The following is a 23,126-nucleotide window of genomic DNA, read 5'->3' as shown; positions in this document are numbered from 1 at the left end:
CTTAATACCTTTTGTGTCTACAAATCTATCTATCTCCTTCTTAAATATATTCAGTGACTTGGCCTCCACAGCCTTCTGGGGTAGAGAATGCCACAGGTTCACCACCCTCTGAGTGAAGAAGTTTCTCCTCATCTCAGTCCTAAATGTCCTACCCCATATCCTGAGACTGTGACCCCTCGTTCTAGAGCCCCCAGCCAGGGAATTCTTAAATGAGCGAATCATTTTGTTAGCATAGATGACAAAAATGAGCTAATCACGCACAACTTGCACGTAATATTGATCCTTTAACATTCCTTAAGCAGCTAAAGAGACGCATAGCTGCTATAAATAGTAAAAAGCTTGCATAGCCAGCTACAGAGCCCACAGTGCTTTTGCAAAGTGGCTGAGGAGCAAGATTTGTTCACCGACAACAACTGGCATTTATATAGCACCTTTAACGTAGAAAAACATCCCAAGGCACTTCACAGGAGTATTATCGGACAAAATTTGGCACCGAGCCACATAAGGAGATATTAGGACAGATGACCAAAAGCTTGAAAACAGAGGTAGGTTTTAAAGAGCGTCTTAAAGGAGGAGAGAGGCGGAGAGGTTCAGGGAGGGAATTCTAGAGTTTGGGGCCTCGGCAGCTGAAAGCACGGCTGCCAATGGTGGAGTGATTAAAATCGGGGATGCGCAAGAGGGCAGAATTGGAGGGGAGCAGATATCTCAGAGGGTTGTAGGACTGGGTTACAGAGATAGGGAGGGGGCGAGGCCGTGGAGGGATTTGAAAACAAGAATGAGAAATGTAAAATTCTAAAACCAGACTGAGCCTGACTGTCCTAGTGGACGCCAGCACGGAAAAACAGCTGGACATCTTTAATGCTGGAGGGGTCAAGTCACCTCCCTCTTGTAAGAATATAGGCTTAGGAGAGTATTTATAGGGACTAGGCTCAAACAGGCTAAATAACCAAAGCTTTGGATGGAGTTACTGTTCTGCAACAATAAACTGCTTTTAGGTTTTCAAATCAACTGGTGGCAGGTGCAGGGTGACTGATGTGAACAAGTATTTTGTTATTGCAGGCTAAGGGAGGGAGGACCAATTTGAGGCATGAAGCCATCTATACCGTTATCTCTTATACCTCCCTAGATATAGTCATGCGTACTAGAGAACTCTTGTTATTTGTTGAAATATAAGCCCCTTTTATTATTTTTCAGTATTAAAGCTTTGCTAGGTTGCAGATTAATAAGTTTTCTAGACTACAGTTTTAGTTCTCCTTTATTAGAATTAGTAAAGAGAATGATGTTTAAGTTAGGATTTCTTTACAGCTAGAATGATCGTCAGTTTCAAGGTCTCCATTAACTGCAGAAACAAGGGAAGCTTGTAGAAAGGCTAAAAACAAAGATAAAGGATTGTGAGGCATTGTCTGGGTGTGGACATTGTAAGTGCCGGGCCCATGATTGGGTAGAATAGAGGGTATGGAAGATACATAATTGGATGAATTTTGCCGCAATTTCATTTTGGGGTATAACTGTAGGGGCTGGGGCTACGCTTAGTGTAGAGGTTCGAGTGGAGGGTACGACAGCAGAGTTCAGAAGGTGCGTGGAACAAAGTCACAGCCCTACCCTACCCAAGGACCAACGGGGTAATATAACTCTCAATTCTTCTTTGTAAATTCCTGTTCAAATACTGTGGTATGCTTATATAAAAATAATAACTGTTACCAATATGGAGTCAGCTTCAAACGATTGGATAGACAATCCACAGCGATTATAAAAGATTACACTTGCTCCCTAAACACAGATGCAAGAAATATTGGAGCAGGTGAATTTGCTGCCCATTCTTCAGATGACCTGGTGGGCGGTCCAGAAATAGTTGCACAACAAAAGGAGCAGAAAGATAAAGGATCAATGGGCCAGAATTTGAGGCGGGTATGACGGTGTACTCTCAGAGGATGCCGTCATACCGCCTTTGAAATGGACCGCAGGTTGGGATTTCCACATGCACTTGCCTGAACTTGCGATCTGTCAAGTTACTTGACAGATGATCTGCACCGGCAGGGAAATTCTCATTGCTGGCGCAGAGTTGGGCTAATTGCCCACCAACTGCCCAGCAATTACATACGAAAATCTTATGGCTGATGCAGCCGGGCCTGTTTGCATCAGCGTAAGGGGATAACTTAAAGGATCCAAGGCATCGATCGCCATGTTTTAACATCTTTTTCATCTCGGATCATTTGGTTATCTGGATTTTACCAGCCCCAAGGAGGCGGGACTGCCAGGAATGTGGCAGAATTTAGGGGGGGCGTGTGGCAAACCCGCCCCCAACCCACCTCCGTGCCCTCTTGCCAGGAGGTGGGAAGCCGTCCCGCCCCGGCTCCCGTCTCCTTGGAGGAGGGAAGGGATTAAAGCCTATTAACTGCCTGTTAACAGGTAGTTAACAGGCAGAAAATAGGATTATCCCCATTTTCCGTCCTGAAGTGTGGGCTTCCCGACCTGGGAGAAACCCCGCCAGGGTATAGGAGGCGAGTAGGAGATCTGTGGGGGTCGGAGGGGTCTGAACGTGCGATGTAGAGGTGAGTGATGGGTGCAAGTGTGGAGTGGTAATCTGTGAGGTGAGTGTAAAGTGTTAGAAAATGTTAACTTACCCTTGTTTCTACCTGCAGCCTTCAGCTGCTGTGAAGCCGGAGTCCCCGACATCTCCATTGTAGAGATCACAGACTGGCTGTTGCATCCTCCGATCCAACAGCCAGCTGATTACTGCAAAGTAGAAAGGTTTGATGAGTCCTGAACACAAGGACTCATCAAACTACACAGAATGTCAGTGTTTGACAGCTTCACAGGGTTGTCAAACGATGACATTTCTTCTTTCAAAAATTCTTGACAGATGACACGTCCTACATTGACGTGCTCTATCAGTGACTTCCCCCTAATTGGCCTGCTGAGCCCGCCAGGTGGGCTTAACAAGGTCAATCAGGGGAAAATCCCACTGGTTGGCCAGAAGCTGATGGAGGCGGGACTGAAACCCGGCAATCAGCAGTCCCGCCTCCACCACATCTCCATTCATAAAATCCAGCCCTAGGAGGGAAATAATGCTACTGTATCTCTTCCCCCATTTGCATTCCATAAAATGTTCGAGATTTTGTACAGCAGTCTGTGGCTAATGCAAAGGGACCATTATTAAATAAGAGGCGGTCAGGGCCATACGTGAATATATTCTCAGCAGTCGGACTGTTTAATTTTCAAGTGTACCGTTTGAGGTGTTTGAATTGATCCATAGATTGCCATCCCCATTCATAACTCAACCTTGTTAAACATACACACAGTACATGGGTTACAAAAATGCATTGCATTATGCCTATTTTAATCCCAGAAGGCTCTAGTAATGAGGGTTTAAATGAATGTATATTTAATTAACGAAGTTCAGTTATGAATGGGGATGGTAATCTATGATAATTAGAGCACCAGGCCTACGTGATCCCAGGTACGCTTCCATACACGCTGCACCCCTGGGATCCGTGGGCCATTACGCTGCCCTCCAGTACGCAGCGTCAAACAGCAAGTTCGCGAAGGAGGGTCCCCATCGAGTAAGTTCATATTCTATTTGGATGCCGGCGGCATACTCTGTAGGTACACCACCACCCGCAAAATCTGCCCCAATATTATTGTATTATTGTGAATTAGCAACGGGGAACACACATGGGCATAAAAGAAAGTCATAAATGTTTTTAAAAACCTGTCCAAAAATGCTGTACTGATGCAGAGAAATGTTAACAAAGGCACAGCCAAGAAGGGTAATGAAACACATTTACACATGCTGTGATGGCGAGGAAAGTGTACGGCACCAAGCAATTTCCATTGGCCAAATCACCCGTAATCTATATTGCTGTTCTGTTTAAAGCAAATTTCACATGTATTAGCAAGGCATGAATTGGAACCAATGGTGGAACTAACTAGCAGAGAACTCTCTCAGAATATGGAGAGATTGTGATATTTTTCGAGAGGTAGACTCTCGGAGGTGTGGGCTGAGGAGGTCAGAGGGATTCACAGAACAACTGGGACATACCATGTTAGTCCTATATTTTATAATTTACACAATATGTTGTATCAATGTGTGAACACCCGCTGATTGCACAATAGTGCATTTTAATAATACAGTACCCAAATAGATAAGTGTGCTTATGCACTCAATGTTCCATCTGCATGTCTTCAAGATGTGTCTGAAGTTGAACAGTAATTGCCACAGTAATACCCATCACCATCTACATTCATATTAAGCACCAGAATAGATAGACTCTTCATGGCACTTTGATAGGGATGTGGCCATGGAAGCACAAGATAAAGTACAGGGCCATGGTGGTGAAGGGGTATGATGGTGGGGGGTGATGAAGGGACAATAGATACACAGCAAAGGTCCAATGCACAGATTGTCTGAGGTTACAGACTTTAGAAGGTCTGTTTTCCAATGGAAGATGTTCGATCAAATGGTGTATGTTGAACACGTGGCCATTTGCGCCCCGTGCTCCTTAGCATGTGTGAAAGCACGCTACAGATTGGAGTGCAGTGTCACCTAGGGAACATGGATAAAAACACCAATTTTGATGGGCAGAGGAGTATGGAATGCTATAAAGTGTGCCAATTTCCGCAGTGAGCTCGAAATCCGTGCAAACAATCTATTCCATTTAACAGGCTAAAGAGGACCTCCGACACGGCCTTTTTCTTGGTTGATCATGCCTTTGTTACCTCTAGATTTGACTATTCCAACACACTCCTGGCTGGCCTCCCACATTCCACCCTACGTAAACTTGAGGTCATCCAAAACTCGGCTGCCCATGTCCTAACTCGCACCAAGTCCCGTTCGCCCATCTCCCCTGTGCTCGCTGACCTACATTGGCTCCCGTTTAAGCAGCGCCTCGGTTTCCAAATTCTCATCCTTATTTTCAAATCCCTCCATGGACTTGCTCTTTCCTATCTCTGTAATCTCCTTCAGCCCCACAACCCTCAGATATCTGCGCTCCACTAATTCTGCCCTCTTGAGCATCCCTGATTATAATTGCTCAACCATTGGTGGCCGTGCCTTCTGTTGCCTAGGCCCTAAACTCTGGAACTCCCTGCCTAAACCTCGCTACCTCTCTTTCCTCCTTTAAGACCTCCTTAAAACCTACCTCTTTGACCAAGCTTTTGGTCACCTGCCCTAATTTATCCTTATGTGGCTCGGTGTCAAATTTTTTGTCTTCAAATACTCTTGTGCAGCGCCTTGGGATGTTTTACTATGTTAAAGGCGCTATATAAATACAAGTTGTTGTTGTTGTTAATCATCCATTGAAAATAAAAGCAGAACAGACACGCAAATTAATATTGTAGTTTCCAGCAAAAGCAAGATGTCTTATCCTGGGTACCATTATACATTTCAGTGACAGATTCTTCAGTGCAGCAGATGTGGACACGCGACATACACATGGGGTGAGTACAATTTGCTGAGCCTGATTTACATTACACAACGAATAGACTGGCACACAAATCTTGCAATGCAAGGCTTTTCGATTAAAAACAAATAAGGACTAGAATGGCCAGTAGCCTTTGTCAGAATATCAATACGTTTTTTACATAGCTTTTGTTTTAATAGAGTCTAAACTATAATATGGAATGGATTTGTTTAAATCATGTTCTTGAAGGAGCCTGTTTTTCTCTCATGTTCTCAAAAGCCCTTCTCAAAACTGCTGATAAGAAAGGCTTTTGAAACACAGGCTTTTATCACAGCAGGGGCGTCACGGGTGCACACATCAGAGGATTGTTTACATCAGAGAATTGTTATGTATTATGTGTTCTCCTCCCACCTGCGGTGGCGCTGCCACGGCAGATAAATGGTTGGGTTTGTTCTCTTTGTTCTGTACTCTCCAGAACCTTCTTTTTGAATAAAGTAACCTCATGTTTGAATCTCTGGGTATTGAGTCCTAATTGTGTCTAGGTAGAAAGGTACAGACACAACAAGAATGGTTATGGGGAGGCAAATAATAAGAGGTAACGCTTTGGTGTGACTAAGGTAGGAATGAGGCCTCGCATCCTTGTCTAGTAAACTATCTGAAACAAATGGGCAGTTGTAATACATGTGGTAAGGGTTGCATTCGGCAGGAAAAGAACCATAAATCAAAACCGAATCAGAGACAGATGTCATTTTAAAATTAGTTCGTTAGAGAAGGAAGACGAGAAAGGAAAGGAAGGAAACCCTGGGCGGCTGAGAGAAGCCGTCTTCACGATTTCTCATTAAATCTACGCACAGTAAGTTTTGGATGCAGGGCTAACGCGCGCTATTTTGTATGGTGTCAGCCGTGGCTCAGTGGGCAGCACCCTCGCCTCTTAGTCAGAAGGTTGTGGGTTCAAGTCCCACTCCAGAGACCTGAGCACAAAGATCTAGGCTGACACTCCAGTGCTGCACTGTCGGAGGTTCCGTCTTTTGGATGAGACGTTAAACCGAGGCCCCGTCTGCTCTCTCAGTTGGATGTAAAAGATACCATGGCACTATTTCGAAGAAGAGCAGGGGAGTTATCCCCGGGGTCCTGGGCCAATATTTATCCCACAATCAACATCACTAAAACAGATTATCAGGTCATTATCACATTGCTGTTTGTGGGAGCTTGCTGTGTGCATATTGGCTGCCACGTTTCCTACATTGCAACAGTGACTACACTCCAAAAGTACTTCATTGGCTGTAAAGTGCTTTGGGATGTGTGGTGGTCTTGAAAGGCACTATATAAATGCAAGTCTTCTTTCTATGGTTGGTTAGGGTGTTTTATATTAATGTTTTGTTGGTTAGGGTGTTTTAGGTTCATGTTTTGTTGGTAATAAATGAAGTGAATTATCAAACATGTTACTGTTTCTAGTTGTACGAATCTGTGTAAAAGTTAAGGAATGAATTATCCAACAGCCTTTTGTTTATTCCATCATAATATTCAAAGTGTGTTTTTCTTAGTTACAAGAATTGGTTCAAGGTACAGTTTTGCAGTCCTGGGGTTTACAACAATCTGACAAAATTTGCAGGGTCCCTTAAGAAACCAATTATTTTTTTCACAAAGCACTCTGTAAAATCTGTTGATGTCTGAGTGCGATGACTCATGGTGGCACAACAGGGTTATATAATGTTGTGCATTTATTGGTCTCAAAATTGCACCAGAAAGACCAACAGCTGCAAACAAGAGATCTGCTTCGCTACAGGATTAGAAGAAACACTTTGTGAAGTCATCTGCTTCCTCAACGCACGTCAGTGTAAGAACTATTGACGTCTGTCGGTCTTTGTCCTCTGTAATGCTTTTTTCAATATTGTGATCTTGCTCCACTAACACTGGAGATGGGATATTGGAAATTTAACAGAAGGCAGCTGCAGCTGCAAAATCTTTTAATTAAAAGTCTCTCATCTGCCAAACCGTTTTTTTTAAGAGAAAAGAAGACGGGGACTAAACTCCATTTGATGGCAGTGACTGGCTTATAAATTAAGTCTGTGATCAACTCGAGGTTGATCTGTTTATCGCTCCTTGCAGCGCAGGCACATCTTTAACCTGTCAGCCAGGCCTTTGTGCTGCAAACTAAAAAGTTTGAGCGTGTAGTAATGATAGATATAATTAAAGTAATTAAATGTTACTGCATTGTAAAGCAAGACAAAAAAAAGACAAATTATTGTGCTGCAATGGCAGCAGCAACCACACAAGTTAAGGAAGTACAAAGAAATCACAACAAAAAAGGTTTGGATGGCTTGCACGGCCTGGATTTTAAATTAAAATTAAACCCATTTCACTCTGTCTTTTACAAAGACTATCTATTTGCTGCCTTTATCTGACTGCCCGGCAGCTGAGATAGTACATGTCAAAATTCCAAATTTCCTCCTTAGGACTCCACCAGATTTTAGTGTTGGGTATTTTGTATACAGAAGACACTCCAGGTAAACCGATACACAGTCCAAACATAATCATGCTCTTATTGTTTGGGTCAAATGGGAAACTGCAATCATATAGAATTCAATGACCCAAACCAATTCCCCTTCAATCCTGCCATGTAGACTCACTGAACAGAATTTTAATGGATAAGACGCTTCTCTATTCACTTCCACTGTACAAAATTGCAATGAACTAGATCACCTTTCACTGTCCAGAAATCCAATGAACCAATGCAATTGTCAGTCATAAGAAAATAAGGGGGGCTAAATTCAGTTGATTTGCGCCTCCCGTTAGCGACCTAACTAGCGCCTGGGTGCAACGCCGCGAACGCCTCCCGCGAAATTCAGCTCGTGCACTGGCTGTAACATTGGGTGGCGCCCCCCTGACTTGCTGCCGGACGCTATGTCCGCCAGGGTCGGGGGGGCCTACCTGCTGCGGGGGCGGCGCTAGTTAAAGGGGAGGTGGCGGGCGGCAATTTTTGTTGCTGGCCACCTGCCAGCACCTGCCCCCGCTGCTGTCCCCGGCCCCTGTGAAGCGCCCCCCCACCATCCCAACGCGGGGTGCCGGCTGCTCTCCATGAGCCCAGCATTCTCGATCCTTGGTGGCCCAGCTGGGCGCCGGGAAGCGCTGCGCCAGGCTCATCCCCTTTAAGAAGGAGAGGAAAGCCTGCAGTACCGAGGCACGAAGCGCCACGATATTGGCTCGCAGTGCCCCAAGAGGGGTGCGGGGCACTTCCAGTAGTGCCCCTCCTCCCTCTCGGGGTGCTACCTGGGAAAATCTGCCACGGCGGTGCTAACTATTTTGGGGCGCTAATATTAGCGCCCCGGTGAAGGTAACACCCCAAAGGGGGCGCTACTCAATTTTTACCCCAAGAAACTTTAGGAACAGGCGAAGGCCTTTGGGCCAAACAAGCCCATCCCTTTTGAAGGTTCACTAATGTCCTTTTAGGGAAGGAAATCTGCCCGGTCTGGCCGATAATGTGACTTCAGACCCACAGCAATGTGGTTGACTCTTAACTGCCCTCTGAAATGGTCTAGCGAGATACTCAGTTGCAACAAAACCGCTACAAAAAACTATAATAAGGAATTCCCTACCTAACAGCACTGTGAGAGGACCTTCACCACACGGACTGCAGCGGTTCAAGAAGGGGGCTCGTCACCAACTTCTCAAGGGCAATTAGGGATGGGCAATAAATGCCAGCCTTGCCAGCGATGCCCAGATCCAGTGAATGAATAAAAAGTGATCTCACTCCCAGGCATTTGCACTGTTTACTCCCAGTGAACAATTTTATCTGGATCAACTTTGTCAATTCATTTCATAATCTTAATTTTTAATTAAGCCGCCTCAAGTAAAGAAAGCAAGTCCAATATCCTTAAGATTCCAAATAACTTAGGGCCCTGTTACCTGATACCTACATCTTTTTAGCTCTGTATTCTGTGAAGGGCAATAATATTGTTCCTATGATTATCAGAATTGCACACGATGCTCCAATTGATTCTGACCGATACCTTATACAGCAACAATAAAACTTAGTTTGATTTGTACTCTATCCTTTTGCTAATCCAACCATGATTACTTTATTTGCCTTTTTCACTACAGCCAAGCACTGGGCTGATGGTTTTGTAGATTTATACAGAATAACTCCTAGATTTCTTTTCCAATCAGTTAGCCTGTTTCATTTAACAGTAACTGGGAGTCATTTTCAACTTCAGCAGAGGTGGAGATAGACAGTTTCCTAGCTGATAAGGGAATTAGGGGTTACGGGGCGCGGGCAGGGAAGTGGACGTGAGTCTAGGTTCGGATCAGCCATGATCCTATTGAATGGCGGAGCAGGCCCAAGGGGGCCGTATGGCCTACTCCTGCTCCTACTTCTTGGCCCCGATTTTCGGCTTGTGTGGGAAACGGTCGGGTTTCCCCGAATGTGGGGTTTCTGACACACATAAAAAAGTGTCAGCCAGCTCCACGCAATTTTCCCTCAAGTGGCCAATTAATTCCCAGCATGTGGGAAGCCTTGCTAATTGTCCAATTCGAGTCAGAAATCCCCACAGTATGATGTCATCATTCGTGGTGCTTTCAAGGTCCATAGCAAGCACTGTATCCTCTGAAGGCTTCCAAATGAACAATACAGGATGGCAGAGGAGCCTGCAGCAGCTGTGGCCAGTGCCAGACCCCGAGCTGCCTTCAAAATCGATGAGGCTTCACTGCAGGCATTATTGGATGGGGTTAGGGCCCACAGGGAGGTCCTCTTCCCTCAGTCAGGGAGGAAGAGGCCTCCCACTGAGACCAATGCTGCATGGATGCAGGTGTCAGCAGATGCCAACTCGCTGGGAGTCACCAGAAGAACCTTGGCATTACATCTCTAACTCCTTCCTTTACTCCCCCACAGTACCATCCAGAGCCCCCATCCTCACTGTGGAGGAGGAAGAGGCTGTGCAGCCAGACTCCTCAGAGGAAGCTCCAACCTCTGAGGGCACAGCGTCAGCAGAAGTAAGCGCACCCAGCACCAGCGCAGACACTCACACATCAGGGGGACCTACGGGACATAGAGTAGTGTTGTCACCTGGTGTTTCACAGCTCACAAGTGAGCCTCAGCAGATTTTGGAGACAGGGACAGCAGTGGAGAGTCCTCGTCGGAGGGCGCAGGACACTGCCAGCTCAGCTCAGCTGCGCTGCATGTCGACCCTCTGCCTCTGGGTCCATCCGCAAGAGAAGAGGTGATGGATCTCCATGCACAAATGCAGGAGTCTCTGGCAGGTTTTGTCTCCAGGGTCGCTGCGAGTGTGGAGCGAATGGAGGAGTCCATAGCGACCATGAGCAGAGCCTTTGTGGAGTCATTGGCGCATGAACGCATCACCATGGAAAGGTTGGCAACCTCCATGGAGGAGATAACTCGCCAGGGTACGGAAAACATGGTGAGTGCACATAAGAGAATGACATCTCTTGAGGAGCGTTGGCCATCTGTTGAACAGAGAAACCAGATCCTCATGGAAGTCCTTCTGAGTAGGACTGCCAGTGCAGATACGGGTCCCCATGGCCCCTTAAAGCGCAGCAAGGTGCTCTCAAGCCACTTCCAAGCACTGGCCCCTTCTGGTCTGTGCAGCTTCAGGTGAGTGAGCAGCAGCCTGGTGCTCCTGGTGCTCATTATGCTGTTCCTGGTTCTGCCGCCTCTGCTGTTGGAGATACAGACCCCAGCATCGGCAATATTTGACCCCTTGTGACCCCACCTCATTGTTCTTTGATGTAATGTTTCCCTGACTGACCTGTTTGGACACCATTCACACCTTTGACTGCTGTGATTATCTCTCTGCCGAGGTGTGATAAATGGCAGTTGGAAAGGTTACCTGTAAACATCTGACATGATTCTCTGACTATATAAGCTGTGTCTTTATGCATTTCTCCACTTCACCTGAAGAAGGAGCAGCGCTCCGAAAGCTTGTGATTTCAAATAAAGCTGTTGGACTATAACCTGGTGTTGTGTGACTTCTTACATTTGTCCACCCCAGTCCAACTCCGGCATCTCCACACGTTGGAGATCCTCTAATGGCAAGAAGGGAAGGAAAAAAAGGCGTCCCATGCTTCTCGTAGATGCCTCCGCTGAGGAAGCGCTGAGTGAGGGTGGCGAGAGGGGCTTCCCAGGAGATCGCATTGGAGAAGTGTGTGAGGCTCCAACCTTCCACAGCTGTGCCCAAGCCTTGAAGAAGTAGCCCCAAACCTGCAACAACAAGGTCCTTCAACATACAAGTGCTGTCCCTTTAAATCGCAGCTTCTCCTGACCTGCAGCTGACAGCTAGCAAGCCGGCAAGCTTCACGCCAAGTCTCAGCAGCGGGGTTCCCCGCAGGCGGGTTTCACGTGGGGAAAGCCCCAAAGTTGCAACGGCCCCAGAAAATTGACTTCAACAAGCTGATTATTGGTAATTAGTGTGCCGACGACCAGTCCCGCCAGCAGCGGCCGGGACTGAAGCGGGGCGCAGGGAAACGGCGGTCCGAAAGTCGGACGGGGTGGGGAATCAGGCGGGGGGGGGGGGTCCCAACTCGCTTTTTCGGCGATTTTCGGCCCCCGGCCACCTGGAAAGCCGCCCGACGGCTGGCAGAAAATTGGGGCCCTTATGTTCTATGTTATTATGAAAACTAAGGTATCAAATCCGCTGCCTGTTATATATCCTGCCCAATTGTCCTTTCCATTGACTTCTCTTTAGGTTGCTTGCTCCCATACTAACTCCTTTACATTTATCCACATTAAACTGTATTTGCTACCTACCAGCCCAGTTACCTAAAGGAGCCAATTCCTTCTTTATCTCCTTGCATTATTCCTCATTATTTGCACTTTCAGCTGCTTTGGCATCATTTGAAAACTTGAAGATTTTGGGGGAAAAATTGGGTGAGTAGCGCCACCTGTTAGCGCCTAAAGAGGCAGTCAGTGGCTGTAGCGCCACTGGCTGTGCCCCCCCCGCGATATTCAGCAGGGGCGCTAATGGTGGCGTTAGCCATTTGTGCTGCGCCACCACCGATGATGTCATCGGTGTGCGCAGCGCCCCATTTGCGCCCCGAACGCGATATTTGGTAGCGAACGCCGCTGTAGCGCCGTTCGCTACCCGCGCCCGGTTCACGGGGCCTTGCTGCGCCGGCAGAGGCACAAGATAAGGTGGAGGTGTGGGGTGGTCGCTTTTTCGGTGGCCGCCTGCCAGCACCTCCGTCCCCAGCCTCCCGGTCCCCACCCCCCCCCGCGGCATTGCCGGCTGTTTCCCGAGAGCCCGGCACTTCTCCTTGGTGCCGGGCTCTTTTGCCAGCACTCGCGATCGGGGTTCGCGCTGTTGCAGGCCCCTCCCCCTTAACAGTGGGAGGAAGGCCTGCAGTACCGCAGCATGCCGTGCCGCAGCGTGTGGCCTCGAGCCTCGCCCCGTCTCCCTCTAGGGGCACTTCAACTGAATTTCTGACGACCGCTACAGCTTCGAACGCTGCGCAAAAACCAGCGCCCAGGCGAACTTGGCGCCAGTTTGGCGCCTCAACCCAATTTCTAGGCCTTTGTTTATAACACCCTTGTGTCTAAATGTATAAATATATGCTAGTTGATCTCCCATTAATTTTGCTCACATGAAGTAGTTGAGGCAAATAGCATTTAAGGAGAAGCTAGATAAGTACATGAGGGAGAAAGGAATATAAGGATATGCTGATAGGGTGAGATGAAGAGGGGTAGGAGGAAGCTCATGTGGAGCATAAACACCGGCATAGACCAGTTTGGGCAGAATGGCCTGTTTCTGTGCTGTACATTCTATGTAATGTGCATAAAGTATCAAACATACTATGAATGTAGCATCTTGGATATAAACCATACAATAAAGTATTTTGAGAAAGTTATCAGTGGCACTTTCTTCTTTGATTGAAATGGAAGTATGAAGCTGAAGAAATGACAATTGGAGGGGGTAGTCGGAGGAATAATACTTCAATGCTGGGGAGCTATGGAGCATTAGAGAAGGAAAGAGCAGGAAACAGTTGGGTTATGCAGAAGTTGGAGGTCATGAGTGCAAACCACATAGTGGTGGTAAAAGTTGAGTAACGGGAAGTGTTAAAAAGTTGGAGAGGGAAAGGATTTGAAAGAATTTAGTGATAACTAATGGTGAGCACAGAAGTGGAATGAGGTCAAAGCATGAAAGAGGGCATCAGAGCAGTTATAATGAAGAGAAAAATTGGGAATGACGCTGCAGTTAAAAATATAAACACTGTGGCTGCGATTTTCACTGGAGCCGGGTTGCCGTCGGGAGGGGAGTTCAGCAGGTTCCGGACCCGCTGCCGGCTCCAGGCGGACTGCTGACACAATTTTTGGTTAATTGGGCTCGTTAATACCGCCGTGTGGGTTACCCGCCCTCATCACGAGGTGCGAGTCTGTTCAGCTGCTCTGCTGACGCGTTTGCAGCCGGTGTATTTAAGGGAGCCATTTCACATTTACATCTGAAGTTGTTTCTGCTGCTCACTATGTCTGCAGAGAGACAGAAGGCTGCTTCAGTGAGCAATCCCTCCGTGTTCTTGTGGAGGGAGTCAGGGGTCGTCGGGAGGTCCTATACCCAGGAGATGGAAAGAGAAAACCTCCTCAGCAGACAAAGGCAGCCTGGCTGTGAATAGCTGAGAAGGTCAGTGCCAGGTCTGTGTTCAGACGCACCTGGGTTCAATGCAGGAAAAGGTTCAATGATCTCCTGCGCTCTGGAAAAGTGAGTCTAAAAGCACACTGACCTTAATTCTGCTATGCCTGTCATCACTTCCCCATCACTCTGCATTGCCAACCTTCCCCCTGCACATCCTAACTCAACCCAGCATCACTTGCACATCAACCATCCCTCTCTCCCTATGTACAGAATCACTTCCCCATCTAACTATGCACCCCTCACACTCACCCTCAAGGTTATGCAATGACAACAACCAGCAACTCAAAAGGAGGAAACTTGGTAATGGGAACCCACTCCATCATAGTCTTCCTCTAAACATCTATCCTATCCATTCTATACACTCATTCCATCACTCTCACTGAAACTCCACTTTTTACCTCATTGCAGGAAAAGAGATCTCATAATAAGAACAAGAGGGAGAGAACGGGAGGAGGACCACCATCTGTGGCGCAGCTGACCAATGCTGAGGAGGTGGCTCTTGAAATTGTGGGATCGGTGGAACAGCTAGAAGTGGGGAACAAAGAGATGGGCTCAGTTGAACAACCTGGTGACAGAATGCTTCTCCATCCATCTTATTTGGCTTTCATGAGTGACACATCTGGCATCTGATGTCAATGGAAATTGAATGCTCATCATGTGCACAATGGGATGTGTCTGCAATCTACATAGCACATGTCTAACTCCTGTCTTTACTCTCCCACAGGACCATCGAGAGTCCCCCTCACAACTGTCCAGGAGGAAGAGCAGGAGTCCTCCTCTCTGGCTGCTGCATCCTCTGAGGGAGCAGCGTCAGCAGCAATGAGCGCACCCTGCACCAGCGCAGTGACGCACACCTCGGTGGGTCGTTTGCGAGATAGAGTAGTGTTGTCACCTGGTGTATCACAAGCCACGAGTGAGTAAGAGCAGATGGTGGAGACAGGGACAGCAGTGGAGAGTCCTCGCCGGACGCCGCAGGACACTCCTAGCTCTGCTCAGCTGCATGTAGACGCTGAGCCTCGGGGGCCATCCAGGAAGAGGGCGGTGCTGGAGTTTCAGGGACAAGTGCAGGAGTCTCTGACTGGGTTTGCAACCACGGTGACTGCAAGTGTGCATTGAATGGAGGAGTCTATGTCAAACATGAGCAATGCCGTGGTGCACGCAATGGCGAACGTAGGTTCCGGCATGGAAAGGATGGCAACCTCCATTGAGGACATAAACCACCAGACTCAGGACAACATGGTGACTCTTCTAAATAGATGGTCATCTATGGAGGATAGATGGGCATCTATCGTGGAGAGGAACCAGAGGTCCATGGGCATCCCGGTTATGAGGACTGTCAATACAGAGACGGTTCCTCATGACCCCACTGATGTGCAGCAAGGTGCTCTCCAGCTACTTGCTAGCAGAGAAGTGCGGGTGACCCATGAGAGGGATGATGGTGGGAGGTAACATGCAAGTGGGGGCTCCTCTCCAAGCGCTCAAACTTCCAGCCCCTGGTCAGCCCCTCGGTCAGAGCCCCAGATGAGCACCCAAGCAGTGATGGCCAAATCTGCCCCTGTGCAGCCACAGGAGGAGCAGACTTTGGCGGGGCCCTCACAGGTACCAAAACCCAAAGGACGACCACCAAAGGTGTCTAAGCAGGCACAACAGGGAGGTGAGTAGGCTGTCTCTCCATCTGCTGAAGCCACAGGGGCAGCACAATGTAGAAGCATGAGTAAGAGAAAGCTGACACATAAATAAGTACAAGGGTTCTCACTTGGGTGTTCTGATAGAATTCATTGCGAAGTTTCTGTTCTTTTCTTAAGTTCCAATAAATTAATGTTGCATGAATGTTTGTCATCGTTGCCATATGTGTGCTGACAATCTGAGGTGGCACAGTGAAGGGTTAAGGGCACCTTTTATGTCCAGTAATGCAGGTGACAGTGGATATAGAGTTAACACCACATACTTGCAGCCTAAACACAGAATGTGCCTACCAAATTGTTAAATCACCAACCTCTGACATTTGAAACTGACCAGATTTGAGAGTGCAGCTTTTAGACTGCAGTTGCAGCTGTGAAGTTTCCAGCTCGTCGGTGTTCCCGACACACTTACCTGGCATGTTCTCCGAACATCGTGAAACCCGACCCAAAACTTGGAAAATTGCAAAAAGTCTGTCAAAATAGCTCTAAGCAAGCAGTTAACAAGGAGTAAAGGGCCTTAAATCCCTTACCCGCCGTTTGGCATCGGGTCTGTTGTGAGATCGCAGACCCGCCAATCCTGAAACTCAGACGGAGGCGAGTTCGCGGCGGGTTTCCAACCCGGTGTCAATCATTGCAACTTTAACGCCTGACCCGCCTCCGAACCCGCCCTCTGAGCGCTGGCAAAATCGCAGCCAGTGTGTGGAAGTAAAAAAAAAACACAAGCAGCGGAAGGGGCACTAATAAAAGAAGCCATAAAAAAGGACAGTAGGACTGAAAATGAATAGCAGAGCCATACAAAAAAAGAGTGGAAGCAAGAGTTAAACGAACCCAGCAGAGTTGCAGTTAAAAACAGAAGCAGTGGGAGTAACACTAACGAAAGCACATAAATACCGGGTATGGGACTGAATAAAACACAAAGATCAGGAGCAGGACTTAAAATATACAAATTTGAGTGCAACTCAGATAGAGCATTAAATTCTCCTCTCAATCAGCTGTTCGGGCACTTATATGAAACATGTTTGCACAGTTTCTATTGAACAAGAATACGCAGGATATAATTGTCCTCATACTCAGCCTATTAGTACGACAATCTAAGTAAGAGGGGTTGTAAGACAAGTGTGGGAAATAAAGACCACAATTGTGGCAGCTCTCCTGTGACTGAGGTTTATTGTAGGTCGAATGTAGCGAGGCCTTTGCTTCTTTTCTATCCAGTGCTTGACACTACTGTTTATTTCTACAACACTGTGAGCCATAGATCTGGAGACTGGAAAAATCATTAAAATCCCAATATTTAGCGGCAATATGTTCAACAGCTGCTATTGGAATTAAAACCCGGAGAGTGAATGGCTGAGTTGCAGCCATCAAGAACAATGCCATGCCAAGGGAGACAGCAGCTTATGATTTGAATTTTTTTGAAGTAGATTCTGAATCTCCAATTTATGACCTTCTCACTGTGTTTAATCTTCTTTTACACAATCAAACAGGGAAACAGCTGTGGAGATGGTTTCTATATAGAAACAACAGGGATTTGCAGCACAGAGGCAGTTTCCCTTGGAAGCAACAATGTACAGAATCAAGGAGAAAAATACAGAAGGATCAGTGGCCTGGAGGCAAAATTATTAAAGAAGCAATATGTAAGACGTGCAGAATTACCCCTCACCCCATCCAACAGTTTATAGAGTTCAGACCCGAGGAACAGACAACACAAGATCCAAGGATTTCAGGGGAAAACTTTCTTTTACTTAAAAATCAGCAAGAGATTACCAGTAAGCATCTAATAGTACTGTTGTGTATAACAATTCCCGATTATACTTAAGCATATACAGATCTATTCCTTTACTTTCAACTCAAGCAATCATAAGCAAACACCACATACGTATTAACATCAGCGAGTGGTCGGTTCGGCGATGACTAGACTTACGATTTTAACTGGCAACTGACCAAGTTGCCCTGACTGCTACCCCGAGTGTCTTTGAGCAGCACTTTTAATACCCCCAAAACCTGGGCAGGCCCCTCAATGAGTATGTGTCCCAAACTGTGTGACAATCGGCAGTTGTTTTCTTCTTCTTCTCATCACCTAGTCAGTTAATCAGTGGGCCCCAAGGCTGTTCACACCATTTGCCTGAAGATGTTCTTATCTTTGTAATGCCCGACAGTTTGTTCCTGCTTAGGGTCTGTCACTTCCTTATCTGTTTAACAGCTTGTAGCCACAGTAGTTTTATTTTAACATTTATTCAGCAGAAAGTCTCTTGGCCTCTCAAGGCATGCTGGTATATTAAATTTGATCAACTTTTAAGTTTGGTCAAGTTACAGCAAACGTTTATAGTAAATGATGTATTCTTACAAATATTATTGTTTGAGAGGGCTTTTCAGGTACCTTTAGTCTCTGAAACAGCTAGAAATTACACACATTAAAACCATTAACTACACCAGATAACAGATCCTATTATGATTCAACCACTAGTCACATTAAGGACAGATCCAATTCAAACTTAACCATTAATCTGCCACATTGAAATAGCCATTTGTCTTAATGGGATAAGTTTTTCTCTAGAGTGGGCAATGGCCAGAGTATATTGTAGAGGAGCCCCAGACCAATCCAGGTGCCTGAAGCCAATCTTCAAAAATCTGATTGTATGCTCCAGGATGTCTCGGGTGTCAGAATACACGTCATTATATTAGTGCTCAGCCTGTGTCCTGGGAAAAATCACAGATGTCATCGAGTATGGCTGTACACGGTAGCCTTAATCTCCCAGAAGCCACTCAGAGATTTAACTTTCTGAGTGAAAGAAGGACTCCTTAGAATTGGGTTGAGGGAGGGGGGGTCGGAATGGGTGTCCCACAGAACAAAGCACAAATCAACAGTGGGGAGTAGAAAAACAAAAAGAAAAGTTATGAACTTGGCTCAGAAATGCGACATTTAAATTGAGTTAGATATATTTCTTAAGGCTAAGGGGATCAAGGGATATGGGGAGAAGGCAGGGACAGGGTACTGAGTTTGGATGATCAGCCATGACCTCATTGAATGGCAGAGCAGGCTCGAGGGACCGAATGGCCTACTCCTGCTCCTATCTTCTGTTTCTATGAGTTTCACTTTTTCTTCACTGCCTAGCAACAGTGGATGATCATTTTATACAGGCACGATTTGCACATTCTTCATTAGTGAGGTGATAATGATGGGAAATGGAATCAACATAGCATCATCACCTCATTTAAATATGTTCACCTATTTTAGGGTGGCTTTTACCAGTGGTGGGCGGACATGATGTTGGAAAATTGGGTGGGTGACGCATTGAGTGGGGATCTGGTGTGACAGCTCTCTGTGCCATTATTCACCCCCACCTGCCTGAGGACCATTCAAAAATCAGGTGGCAAACATTGGAATATTCTGCCTAATATGTCTCGTCAGTAAACTAAACCAGGATCAAAGGGTCAAAACAATGACACAAAATAAAAATGAGCACAAAGTCAAAAAAATAACCTGTTACAAAAAACAGGTAAAACTCAGTGATGCCCATCAACTACAGGAACCCCCTCAACAATAAACTATTGACAAGAATATCAAATAGACTTTACTGTTGCTAAATACATACCATTGACACCAATGATCCAGAATCTACATAAGGCAATGATACAAAAATAAAAGTGGTCTCCAAGATCCACAAACACCAGACATCAAGTGAGGTGAGGCATAAATCATAAAATTAAACAATGAAAACGTTCCTAATCACGTACAATCCAAGTTAGTAAAATTTTCAGTACATGCTTTCTACCTGGCTTATCGGGTGCCTACAATGGCGTGTACAGCCATTCCCTCCATATTCTAACTCCAAAGGTTGTGACCATTTGAATTATTCAAATTGTGTAGCATTTCATTGCTGTGGCCATATGTTAGTTTTGAATGGCTCAGGGGTTTGAACTGAGAATTGAATTGTATATGTCTCCTAAACATCATATTCAGGGCTTTAAACAATAAACCTTCCAGCCAATGCATTGGTCAGACTTGACGGGCATTTCTTGCGAAGTTGAAAAAGGTTCACTTTTCTTTTAATTCAAGTGCACAGAAAGGTATTTGGACTCCAGCCACATCAGGCACTATTTGTAAACCTATCATAATCTGTTAATCAAGAATTCAATGCAATTCTATTTATTATGTAGACTAATTAAATCTAATTTCAGTTCTCATTACTAGAGCTTGCTTCCAGGGCAGATCAGTTGAAAGTGAATTCACTTTGCAGAGGAAAATGATTCCAGGTCTCTCATCGAAAATGACCAAAAATCAGTTTGTGTGCATGTGAATCACTGACATTAATGAATAAGCTGTTCAAAACATAGTTTTAATATTTTTTTCTTGGACAAAAATAAAAGATTTCAAAGAAATGCTGTCCTTGTCTTTTGGAGAGCATTAGCTTTTAATTGCCTTATTGTTATCTCTTTAAATACATAACATAAAAATAATATAATAAGGAAGAGAGGTTGGCACTGTTATAATTGCTTCAGCAATTCTGAAAAGCAAGTATTTCGCTGTAGAAAGTCTCTCATATCGGTACGGCTCTGAAATAATTTCCCAAGCCAAAATGATCTGAATTGAATCATTCAGATTTATCAGAATTTGCAGTTTTTATCAGTCCAGAATTTCACCTCCCAATTTGCCTAGTCATGTAATGGATTAATGGGGCTGATAATATGATGGGCTGAGGCAAACAGAATGCCCGAGGTGCCCAGTGGATCCCATTGCAGGTGGTAAGTACATAGAGGGCTGGGAACCTGTACACAAGCTGTTCAGTCAGCTCAGTCGGCCCCTGATAACCGTGGCTCAGTTGGTAGCACCCTCGCCTCTGAGTCAGACAGTTGTGGGTTCCAGTCCCACTCCAGAGACTTGAGCACAAAAATCTAGGCTGTCACTCCAGTGCAGTGCTGAGGGAGCGCCACACTGTCGGAGATGCCGTCTTTCAGATGAGACATTAAACCGCGGCCCCGTCTGATCTCTCAGGTAGACATAAAAGATCCCATGGCACTATTTTGAAGAAGAGCAGGGGAGTTCTCCCCCAATGTCCTGGCCAATATTTATCCTTCAACCAACATCACTAAAAAACATCTGGTCATTATCACGTTGCTGTTTGTGGGACCGTGCTGTGCACAAATCAGCTGTTGCGTTTCCCACATTACAACAGCGACTACACTCCAAAAGTACTTCATTGGCTGTAAAGCGCTTTGGGACATCTTGAGGTTGTGAAAGATGCTATATAAATGCAAGTCTTTCTTTCTGAGTGTTAACCCCTTGTGTGCTCACTCCAACTCTCCCATAAATATTGTGCAGTTTAATATCTTGCTTATGTCTTTTAATCACTGTGTATCATTTTATTAGTAAATAAAATATGGAACAATAGTTGAGTCTGCAGAAAGTGATATTTTCTATTGCGATAGGCGATAAGACATATTGAGCATCCCATGAACTCTCCTGTAAGAATTTACCATTAACAAGATTAATTATTAGACCCAGACTATGCTAACCCAAATATGTCAGAGATAAAGACCCAAGCCAGTCCACTGTCCCAAGGTGGAGCGGAGTCCTCTGGAGACCTAAATGGGCCGAAGAAAACTATTTTGTTAATTCTTTGGCTCTCATTGGAGTCACTTTAATGAGTGATTGATTATCTTACTCCTGTAAAAGTTGGAGCCAGTTTTCCACTCGTGTGAGTTCTGCTGAGACCTTTCAATGGCATAAAGGGGATAATTTCCTGGGAACTCCCTCTGACATGCCCTTAACTGCTCCCTCCGCACTTAGAGTCCTCCAGAGAATTAAGTCATCTCCCTTCACACAAACGTACAAAGTAAGGGCGTAAGTTACATATCTTTGTGGCAAATGACGCCATTATGAATGTGATGCATGGCTCTTCTGGATCTTCTCCCCCCCCACCCCCCGCAAACAAATAAAGGTTTGCTAATCACTTTTTCATGAAGGTAGCACCCCTTTAAAAAATGCTGAGCGAGTGCTGCACTGTCGGAGATGCCATGTGTTAGGGTGAAAATTATATAGCTTAAAGCAGCAACATAAAGAGTTAAAGAATGTATTGTAAGAAGTGAACTTGTAAATAAGAAACATGGGCACAAGACAAAACAAACTCAGCTTAAGACGGGGCAGACTCAGCTTGGGACACAAACTGTAATTCCCCCCATAGGCTTTATAACATTAGCTGCCCTCATTTTGTGTTAAATCCACAAAGCTTCCATCTTTGTCCCATGAGGATTCCCCATAGTATATCTAACTGCTGTTGTGGTGGGCAAAGAGCAGGAATTAACTGTTTGTGTCTGCTCCCATTAAAACCATTGTGCTTGACATTAATTGAATGTGGGAAACACTAAATATTTCACATTTATTCAGTGGTGCAGCCTTCTGCAAACTATTTGCTGGAAGCCCTTTGGATGTATTAATGTAATTCTACTATTCTATAATGCAAAGTCGATGAATCAATATTGTGTGTATTGATGAGTTACAGTAATTGGTAGCTGCAAAACTGCCCATTTTGTAATTGTGGTAAACCACTGTTTGTATTCCACTGTGTACATGCCTGGACATGCCTCGGCTGACTCCTCCCACAAGTCCTAGTATAAAGGTGACTGCTCCCCAGCCCCTTTGTATTCTGGACCGGTCGACCACTCGAGGCAGACCTTCATTCTTTTGTTAATAAAAGCCTTTAGTTACTCTCTTAACTCTCAGTCTTTTATGAGTAATTGATAGCGCATCAATTTTATTAACAAAATTTTTATAATGGAGAAGATCCTCACACCAGCATGCCTGGACTTAGATCATCGGGAGGCGGACTCATCCACCAAGTTTACTCACTGGCTTAAGTGTTTCGAAAAATTCCTGACCGCCTCCGCAGCAATCAAATCGGACGAGGACAAACTGGATGTCCTGACCTCCAAAGTGAACCACCGAGTGTACTCGGTCATCCAAGACGCGACCTCGTACGCGGACGCTATCAAGCTCCTCAAGGACCAGTACACGCGCCCAGTGAACGAAGTGTATGCCAGGCACCTTCTGGGGAGTCGTAAACAACAACCTGGGGAATCGACCGTGGAATACCTTCAGGCACTGTCTGTGCTTGGCCGGGCCTGTGGTTGTAAGGATGTAAAGGCCGCCGTGTACACAGAGGAACTTATCCGGGACGCTTTTGTAGCGGGCCACAGATCCAATTACACCCGACAGCGACTGTTGGAGCAGAGTGACCTCGACCTCAACAAGGCCTCTGAACTCGCACTATCACTGGATGCAGCCTACCGGGGCATGGATGCCTACTCCTCTGCACCGTGGACGCCGCGGGGAATGACAGCCTGGGACACGGTAGGACCGCCTCATAGCGCCGTGCCACCCCAGCCACAGCCCAACTACCGCAGCA

At 45.9% G+C, this 23,126-nt stretch overlaps 1 long non-coding RNA gene and 1 pseudogene across 1 annotated transcript; both read left to right on the top strand.

The window, feature by feature from the left end:
* The window catches only part of LOC147101109 (uncharacterized), a 174,190-nt pseudogene that overhangs the window by 34,240 nt on the left and 116,824 nt on the right, over window positions 1-23,126 (top strand).
* Window positions 320-22,430, top strand: LOC147101110 (uncharacterized). Its single transcript, XR_015073448.1, has 3 exons — window positions 320-545; window positions 5,391-5,439; window positions 17,208-22,430. It is a non-coding gene; the product is annotated as an uncharacterized LOC147101110 (long non-coding RNA).

This window comes from Somniosus microcephalus, chromosome 24 (assembly GCF_052327205.1).
Source record: "Somniosus microcephalus isolate GS21.2 chromosome 24, FLI_Smic_1.0, whole genome shotgun sequence".
In the NCBI taxonomy this organism is placed as follows: domain Eukaryota; kingdom Metazoa; phylum Chordata; class Chondrichthyes; order Squaliformes; family Somniosidae; genus Somniosus; species Somniosus microcephalus.
This window is presented reverse-complemented; position numbering and strand designations above follow the sequence as displayed.